Here is an 8,976-nt window from a genome sequence, read left to right as displayed (position 1 = left end):
TTTCTTTCTTTCTTTCTTTCTTTCTTTCTTTCTTTCTTTCTTTCTTTCTTTCTTTTTCTTTTTTGAGGCGCAGCCTTTACAAAGACATACAATTAAAGCAGCTCTGACCTGGGCAGCAGCAGGTTTCCACCTGTTGGGAGCAGGAAATGTGCTTCTCAGCGGGAAGGCAGCTCCCTGCTCCGGTGGCCCGGAATCCCCAGCCTGCTGCATTCTTGGGGCTGCGCTGTTTGGCAGACCTCTTGCTGACGGTCAGCTGACAGATGGTGAGGCTGAGGCTGAGCAGCTGAGTGGGATGGAAGGGGAGCCAGCCCTGGGGATGTGCCATCAGAGATAGCAAGTCCCTCTGCTCTGTGGAAAGTGCACCGGACTCTGGAGGACTCTCAGACATGGGTGTACAGGGGTGTCCCCTGTTTTTTTTTAAATTTTTAAAAAGATTTATTGGTGTGGGCGTATACATGTATGCACACACATGCATGTGCCTGCCTGCACGTGTGTGTGTACGCCACGTACAGTTGGATGACTGCAAGGTCCAGAAGCAAGCGTCAGACCCCCGGGAGCTGCCGGTGATCGTGAGCCTCCGTGTGGGTGTTGAGAATGTAACCCAGGTCCTCTGCAAGAGCAGCAAATGTTCTTGACAACTGTACATGGTGGGAGTAGAGAGCCTTCCTAGCCACCAGATATTTCGGCTCATCTGGTAGAAGGGATAACAGGGTAAGGAGGGGCTGGGACCAGGCTGAGAAGCAATAGGGAAGATAAGCTGAGAGGGGATTGCCGGGGCAGAGCGCCCCCTGTGGACCAGCGGGGTATTGCAACTCTTAGGGCAGACCTAATCCAGGAAGATGGGGCTTCCTCATGGCCTGTCTCCCTTTCCATCATCAGGGACCTTTGGCTAACTAGGTTAGCCCGTGGTTTGCAACCTGGCTTCATATTTTACTGAGAGACATGGAGAAGCCACCAAAGGTGTCTCAGCTTCCTCAGCTGTGACTCCCTGGGGGATGAGATACCCCCCAGCACCATGCCTCCCCAGGTTGTCTGCCTCTAGGGCTTGGAGAGATGTCACACCGAGGTGCCAGTCCCAGCGGAAGCTCAGAAAGCAGCACCCTCACAGGCTGGAGGTTATTTTTATTAGAGATTTTTGTGGTTGTTACTGAGGGAAAGGAGGCAGGCACCCCACACCCTTCCCAGGGTGACGTCACTGCCTGAAAACAGCCATGGTGGACTTGGGGGTTGGGTGGGGTCAGCAGGGGTCACAGAGTGATCTCACTGGTCGCCCGGTGTCCCAGGCCAGCCCTGGCTCTGACTCAGGAGCTCCAGGCCCCATATTCCAGTGGAATTGCTGACTCCCTTGGCGGGAGAACAGGGATGCCACAGCCCCACCCTTTGCTCCAACGCTGCTGTCAATCATCAGTCTCAGAGACTGGGAACCTGGTCTGTCCCAGCCAACTATAGCTCCCAGGCACGTGTGCCACCAAACCTCTGCAGGGACCTGGGCTGTCCCTGGACCTCACTAAGCTTCAGTTTCCATACCTGTCAGAGAAGAATGGTCACCTGACTCTTAAAGTCAGAGCCATGAGGCACCTGGTATTTTTATTGTTGTTGCTTGGTTTTGTTTTGTTTTGTTTTGTTTTTCGAGACAGGGTTTCTCTGTGTAGCCCTGGCTGTCCTGGAACCCACTCTGTAGAGCAGGCTGGCCTCGAACTCACAGAGACCCACCTGTGTCTGCCTCCTGAGTGCTGTGATTAATGATGTGGAACTCCCTGCCCAGCCTGGCCTGAGGCACCTGCTATGGGAAACACTAAGAAATTCACAGCCGTGGGAATGAGTGATAATTTAATACAGGACTTTAAAACCCAGGAAGCCCTGCCAACCAAACCAAACCATCCCCAAACAAACAAACAAACAAACAACCCATTAGAGGCAGATTCTGGCTGTGCTGAGCACAAACAGCAGGTCTGCTTCCAACATCACGGCACTGATGTGAGTCAGGAGGCATCCAAGTGTCAGAATTCTGCCTGGGACACAAGGCCTTGGTGGCAAGCACCAAGCTCCTTCTGAGACACATGCACCCTGCTTGTCCTCTGACATTAACTGAGACTCAGATCAGATCAGAGCTGGTGGCTGAGAGAGAACTCAGAGATGTTTGGTACCTCTGGTGTCTCCTCAAGTTTGGGGCTTGTTCTGGAACTCACCTTCCCTCGGTTCTTCAGGGTATCTGAGGTCTGACCAGAGGTCAGACTCCTCCACCGTCAGTCTCTACATCACCTTAGGTGAGTCTACTTCCTCTCTGAGCTCAGTTTTCCCATCAGCAAAAATGGGATGACAAGAGTCTATTCTACAAAGCTAATTGCCGTCTCAAGTTGGGAGCCTCACTTGACCCATGGCCCTCAGTTCTCCTGGGCTCCCTCTAGTCCTTTAAATATCTGCACAGTGTGTGCTGTCTCTGGAACAAGCTGCATCCTGCAGCCATTTATAACAATTCCTGTTTCCAGTGCAGAGTCCAATCTTGCTGATACGGAGGGAAAAATGTCGAGCCCTCTGCTGTATAAATTCAGCCAATGTTTTATCACGCCGGACCCCTTGAACGCAAGACGTTTGTTTCTCATTAAGCCGGTGAATGAGATTTACTAATAAGCCGAGTGAAATCTAATTAGGGCAGGGCCCTTTCCTGTAGGCTCAGTTCTCGGGGGGCTCAGCTGGGCACCTCAGAGCCAGCACCTCCTTAGCTGCCCGGAAACCCTGCTGTAGCCCCTTTGCAGGCAGCCTGCGAGCTGGCACCGTCTTCGTACATGCGTTTCCTGAAAACCAGTTATTTGTTGCCTCAAGGACCGAAACCCAAAATAGATACGGACAACACGGACACGGGGTGGTAATGAAACACATGCGTTAGACCCAACTTTGCAATTCATATCGGATGGGTGCCTGAGATGGAACCCAGGCAGAGATCTTGCAGATTAAGGTCAGGGCTTTTCTTGCCTTTCGGGGTTATTTAAAAGTTCTGTTTCGGAGGCCCGGGGAATGGTAATTTAGCCTCCACCGAGAGTGTCGGCGGCAAATGCTTCTCCTCTCGCAGGTGTGTTTCCATGGACACGTGGGGCCGTGGGTGGTGAGATTTTTACTGCGGGGCTGGGTAAAAGTGCTCGCTGCACAAGTGTGTGGGCCCGAGGCTGACAGAGCACCCACGTAAAACAGTGGGGTACAGCAGCAGGTGCGTGCTAAGGAAGCAGAGACAGGGGGATCCCCCAGGCTTTCTAGTGAGCAACATCACTGACATGGTTCAGTGAGAGACCCTATGCCAATAACAACAACAACAATAATAATAACTGTTATTATTAGTATGTGTGAGCACACAGAAACATGCACACACAAAGTTACTATTGTGTGTGTCGTGGGGTGTGGTGATGTATAGCTGTAATCCCAGATCTCAGGAGGTCAGGGGGCACGACAATTGTAGACTTAGAGGCCACCCTGGAATACATAGCACTTCACAGTATACACAGTTGCAGGAGACCCTGTCTCACACAAACAAACAACAACAAAATAACAAAACAGAAACAACAACAAAAAAATCCTCTTCCCAAACAAAAAGCAACAGGACACCAAAATCTTTTATCTAAGAGTTTCCTAAACACGATGCCCTCCTGTTGTACACCGTGGCTGCAAAACACAGGCATTCCAAGTCTAGCTGAGGTGAGCGATGACCTCCAGCTAGTTACTTGGGGGTCATGGGTCACAGGGCAACAAGGCTCAGCGATTCTCTCTTTGACACATGGCTCACAGTGATCAGCAGAGCCGTCCCCCTTTGACTTCACAAATGTGACCTTTAAGGATTAAAAACAAAACAAAGCAAAACAAAACAAAATAAAAACCAAGGGGGCTGGTGAGATGGCTCAGCGGGTAAGAGCACCCGACCGCTCTTCCAAAGGTCCTGAGTTCAAATCCCAGCAACCACATGGTGGCTCACAACCATCCGTAACGAGATCTGACTTCCTCTTCTGGAGTATCTGAAGACAGCTACAGTGTACTTACATATAATAAATAAATCTTTAAAAAAATATATACTATCTCCATTAAAAAACAAAAACAAAAACAAAAACAAATCCCCAAAACCAAAACCCAGTATTGTGACTTTGTAGATTTGAACATTAGTGTGGCTCTGCTCACTCTGGTCACACTTGCAGCAGCAGGATCCTTTCTTTGAGCCCAGGAAGAAAGGTGCCACACTGAGAGTCTGTTCCTCCAGAATTATCTTCCACAGCCTCTGCAGATCACAAGATCCCCTTTCTACCCGAGCTCGGTGACCTGAAACCCCAGTTCGTAGGTATTTCCTGCCAGTCTCCCCAGTCCTGCCAGTCCCCCTTACTCCCCCTCAGTCTCCAAGGCCACTTTCTTTTGTTTCTGACCCTGGCAGGGTTCTTCCTGCATCTCCTGAGTTTATGGATTCTTCCATGCTGGGAATTATGATTGTCATGGAAAGTTATAATGTTGTATATTATAGTATTATATAACATAATATTATATTATATATACTATTTTACAATATTATATATTATATATTTTTATAATATTACATATTCGCTAATTTATTCTAGACGGTTTTACTCAAAATAACCTCAAGATAGGAACACTAAAATTACCACCAGCCATGAGAGGCCCTAATCACAAACAGCGGACGTTTCACCCTACCCTCTCTGTCAGCCTCTCTCTGTTTCTCTGTCCCATTATATGTTAGACATTCTTTGCTGTAAGGTGTCTTCCTCTTGTTCTCATGTCCATGTTGGCTTCTACTACAAAGGTCTTGAACACCTCTCACTTCACTTTACTGTCTTGAGCTTGGTCTGGCTCATGCCTCATATCTGAGGAGTTTCCTTCCCTTCGCTCCCTCCCTCACTGCTCCAGAGCTGAGCCAGCCCTGAGCCCATTCTCCCTCCTCCCCTGCCGGTCCCCAGCTCACACTCCCAGCTTTGCTGTAGATAGGCTGAGTGTCTGCCTTGAACTTTACAGAGGGGCACAGAGACACTCTTGGTAATGCTTGTTGCACAACATAGCCATGCAGCTCAGCACACCCATGCAGCCCAGAACACCCATGAAGCCCAGCAGAGCCACGCAGCTCAGCCCAGCCATGCAGCTCAGTCCAGCCATGCAGCTCAGCACAGCCATGCAGCTCAGAACACCCATGCAGCTCAGCACAGCCACGCAGCTCAGCCCAGCCATGCAGCTCAGTCCAGCCATGCAGCTCAGCACAGCCATGCAGGTCAGCACAGCCATGCAGCTCAGCCCAGCCATGCAGCTCAGTCCAGCCATGCAGCTCAGCACAGCCATGCAGCTCAGCACAGCCATGCAGCTCAGAACACCCATGCAGCTCAGCACAGCTACACAGCTCAGCCCAGCCATGCATCTCAGCACACCCATGCAGCTCAGCCCAGCCATGCAGTTCAGCACACCCATGCAGCTCATCACAGCCATGCAGCTCAGCATACCCATGCAGCCCAGCACTGCATTTTCTTTGCACCCTGAACTGGGGAGATTTCTCCAGGTTAAATATCTCCGGATGGCTGGACTCCAGGCTCATTTGTCTTCTGGGTCTGGGATTGTTATTCCAGAGCTCACAACGCCATCAGGAAAAGCCTGCCTGCCTTTTCTTTCTAACTGTCCACTCCATCTAGTTATAGACAGTTTAGGGGAGTTAAGTTAGAGCTGTGACTGTACCACATGAACCTGTAGCAAGTGCCGGAGGGGCACATAGGACATATGTGCTGGGCACCTTCTAGGTGTTGAAGATATCAGGCCATCTGAGCATGCTCAGATGACTCCTGTGCCTGCCTCAGGGGGCAGTAAAGCAGCCCTGAGCAAGCCCTGAAGGTTTCAGAGCCGTAGCAAACTCAACTGAGACTTGGATCTGAAGACAACAGTCACCTTCCTCAGAGGGAGCGGACTCTCAGATGGCCTGTGTGACCGTACATTGCAGCCCGGGTCTGATGAAGGTGTGCCTTGAGATGTGGGCGTGTGAGCCATGTTGACGGGTCACCGATAGAGACTAGATGTTCCTTCTGGAGGAGACAGCAAAGGGATACGGTGAAGGTCAACAGGTCTGGAAGCCTCAGAGATATGCTTCTGTGAGAGACTCAGCAAGCCAGGCAGCTTCAGAGATATGCTTCTGTGAGAGACTCAGCAAGCCAGGCAGCCTCAGAGATATGCTTCTGTGAGAGACTCTCAGGGTGATGAAGCTGGGCTTTGGGAGAGGGATGGGGAGAGTCGGGCAGGGGACCAGGTCTGTGAAGCATTTAAATCCTTATGCCAGCCAGCAAGGTGGTCTTGCTGTTCCTGTTATACGACCAGGAAACCGCAGCTCAGAAAGACCTGGAACTTGCCAGCATTAAGGCATAGGGAGAGCACTGGTCTTAACCGAACAGATGTCTGTGGGGGTGACTCCCAGCTTCTCTCTCACTCAGTGGCTGGTGGAAAAGTCTGCTACTGGACAAAAGTGGAAATTTCCCCAAGGCGCAGAGTTGGCATACACCCACAGAGCTGGGAGCGTACTGTAAGGTGGGCTTCTGAGGATGTCGTGTGGCTGCTTCGAGGTGAGTGGGCAGCCCGTGCCAGCACCTCTTACCCCAGGATGCTGCACTGGAGACTCCGCCAGTGTGTGGTCTGAGGTATAGAGGACAATGCCTGGACTTCTCAGAGCTGATACAGCCCGGGCATGTGCTCCTCACTTAGCTGGCAACCGAAGAGAAAACGTCTCTTCTGCAGCTCCGGCTGTGTAAGAGACACACCTGTACTGCTTTCCATTCAGTCCCCCAGACCTCATGGGCCACCATTGGGTCCCAGCCCCGGTTTTGCTAAGATGCTGGGTTCTCATTTTCTCTGGCTGAGCGATTTCCAGTTTGAGGCCAGCGTCAGATGAGAAGTCTCGCCGTGGCAAGGCCTGGCAGCCTGGCAGCAGGGGCCTCACACAGGCCCAGACGTTTAATGCGCTCTGTTCTGAGCCTGACAAGGAACCCAGTCAGAAAATGCTGATTTACGGCCTCGTTCGGGCTTCCTGTTACTTTAAACCCCAAACATTTCCAGCCTCACCCAGTGCTCCCGGCCAGGGCAGCTGCCTCCAGCCACCTCCCTCTTGTCCCTGCCTCAGCACTTACATAATGCCAGGATAGATTAATCGACTTTCCAGGGCTTTGAGTAGCCATAGCTCCTTGGCTACAGCCTACCTCCTCCTCCCCTCTCCCTCCTCCTCCTCCCCCTCTCCCTCTTCCCTCCTCCTCCTCCTTTTTTTAAAATTTTAATTTAGGCAAAAGTCACAAAATGTTTGAAGGTGATGGAGTCCCCGTGGTACAGAAAATGTCTGATTCCCCAATATCTTTCAGTCACCTCCGAAGGAAATCCCACACCCTCTTAGCCACCATTCCCAACACGCCACCCCAGCCCCTGGCAACTCCTTCGGCTCTGTGGTTTGCCTGTTCGATACATTTCATGCAAGTGACTTCGTGCCGTGAAAAGCCACCGTCCTGGAATTCCGGCTAAGCACAGCACGTTCAAGGGTCAGCCGTGCATCCAGGGTATCAGCCTTGGGGTCCCTTTCAGATGGATGTTCATCCGTTCCGTAGCTGGAAGGCCTGCCTGGACTCTTCTTTCCGGGAGGACCATCAAGGGCAGTCGTGTGAGAACCTCTGCATGGCGCTCATCTGTATCCCCAGCTTCTTGTCTGTATGTGGCCACCCAGCTCTGGAGCTGCCGGCCTATACCTACCTTGGTGTGCTGAAGCTGCAGCGTGAAGGCCGGGGAGCTTCCCGACAGGGGTCATCTATGTCAGAACTAAGGCGCAACCACGGGAGTTCCTCACTGGTGTGGTGTGGCGGACAGAGTTTGTAGCGGGAAGGAGGGAGTCCAAGGCAGTCACTGACCTTCAAGCCGTTCCCACCCAGGGAGCACGGCCCTCAGATTCAGAGCCACGACGCTTCTTGCTCTGAGATGGCTGCTGGGACAGAGGTGGAAAGGAAGATAAGGATACCCGAGCAAGAAGCTCATGGAGGTCCTCGCCTCCTCGCCTCCAGCCAGCTGTGTCCATTGAGGCAGACACCAGTCCTTGGCTCTACTGTGTCTCTTTCTTGCCCAGTCCCATGTTGGCTTTGGAGCCCCTGGATAAGGCTCCAATCCTGCCTGCTGCCTCCCAGCTGTGGGGCGCATCTCTGGCACATCGACGACCCTTGGTGTCTTCTTCTATGACGGCACTGAGTACGAAGGGCCTGGGGTGCTGCACGCCCTGTGGGTGACAACTTAGTTCCTACTGATCTTTAATCCAGATGCTGGCTACCACCAATCCCATTTTACAGATTGGGAAGCTGAGGCACAGAGAAGGGAAGACAGTCTCAAACCAAGCCCGTTAGCAAAGGGAAGAATCGGGCTTTAAGCCGGGATCCTGAGAACTACACCTCTGTGCTGCAGCCACGTGGTGACTACAAGTCACTCTATTCTATAAGGGGTAGATGGCAAGCTCATGGCCCTTGTGACTTGGTGGCCACCTCAGTCTTGGTAACCCCTGGCCACAATTATTTCTGCCCCTCACACACCCTTGGACCCTTTCTTTCCTAGAAATTGGTTTTGAAGTGATCCTGGCCACCTCTGCTATATCTGTAATGATGTCTCCTATATCTGTGATGATGTCACCTACATCTGTGATGATGCCACCAACATCTGTGATGATGTCATCTACATCTGTGATGATGTAATCTATATCTGTGATGATGCCATCGATATCTGTGATGATGTCACCTATATCTGTGATGATGTCACCTATATCTGTAATGATGTCACCTATATCTGACATCACTGCATCTCAGTGTTGGCCTCCCTGTGGCATCGAATGCTTTGAGCACACAAGGTGTTTAGCCCATCCTGACACAGAGGAAGTTCTTGAAGGAGGGTTTGTTGATTGAGTAAGTGAGTGGATGACGGGAATTTATTGATTGAGTAGATGGG

Source organism: Mus pahari, chromosome 20, assembly GCF_900095145.1.
Source record: "Mus pahari chromosome 20, PAHARI_EIJ_v1.1, whole genome shotgun sequence".
In the NCBI taxonomy this organism is placed as follows: Eukaryota; Metazoa; Chordata; class Mammalia; order Rodentia; family Muridae; genus Mus; species Mus pahari.
The sequence above is the reverse complement of the archived record's forward strand: the minus strand, read 5'-3'. Positions refer to the sequence as shown.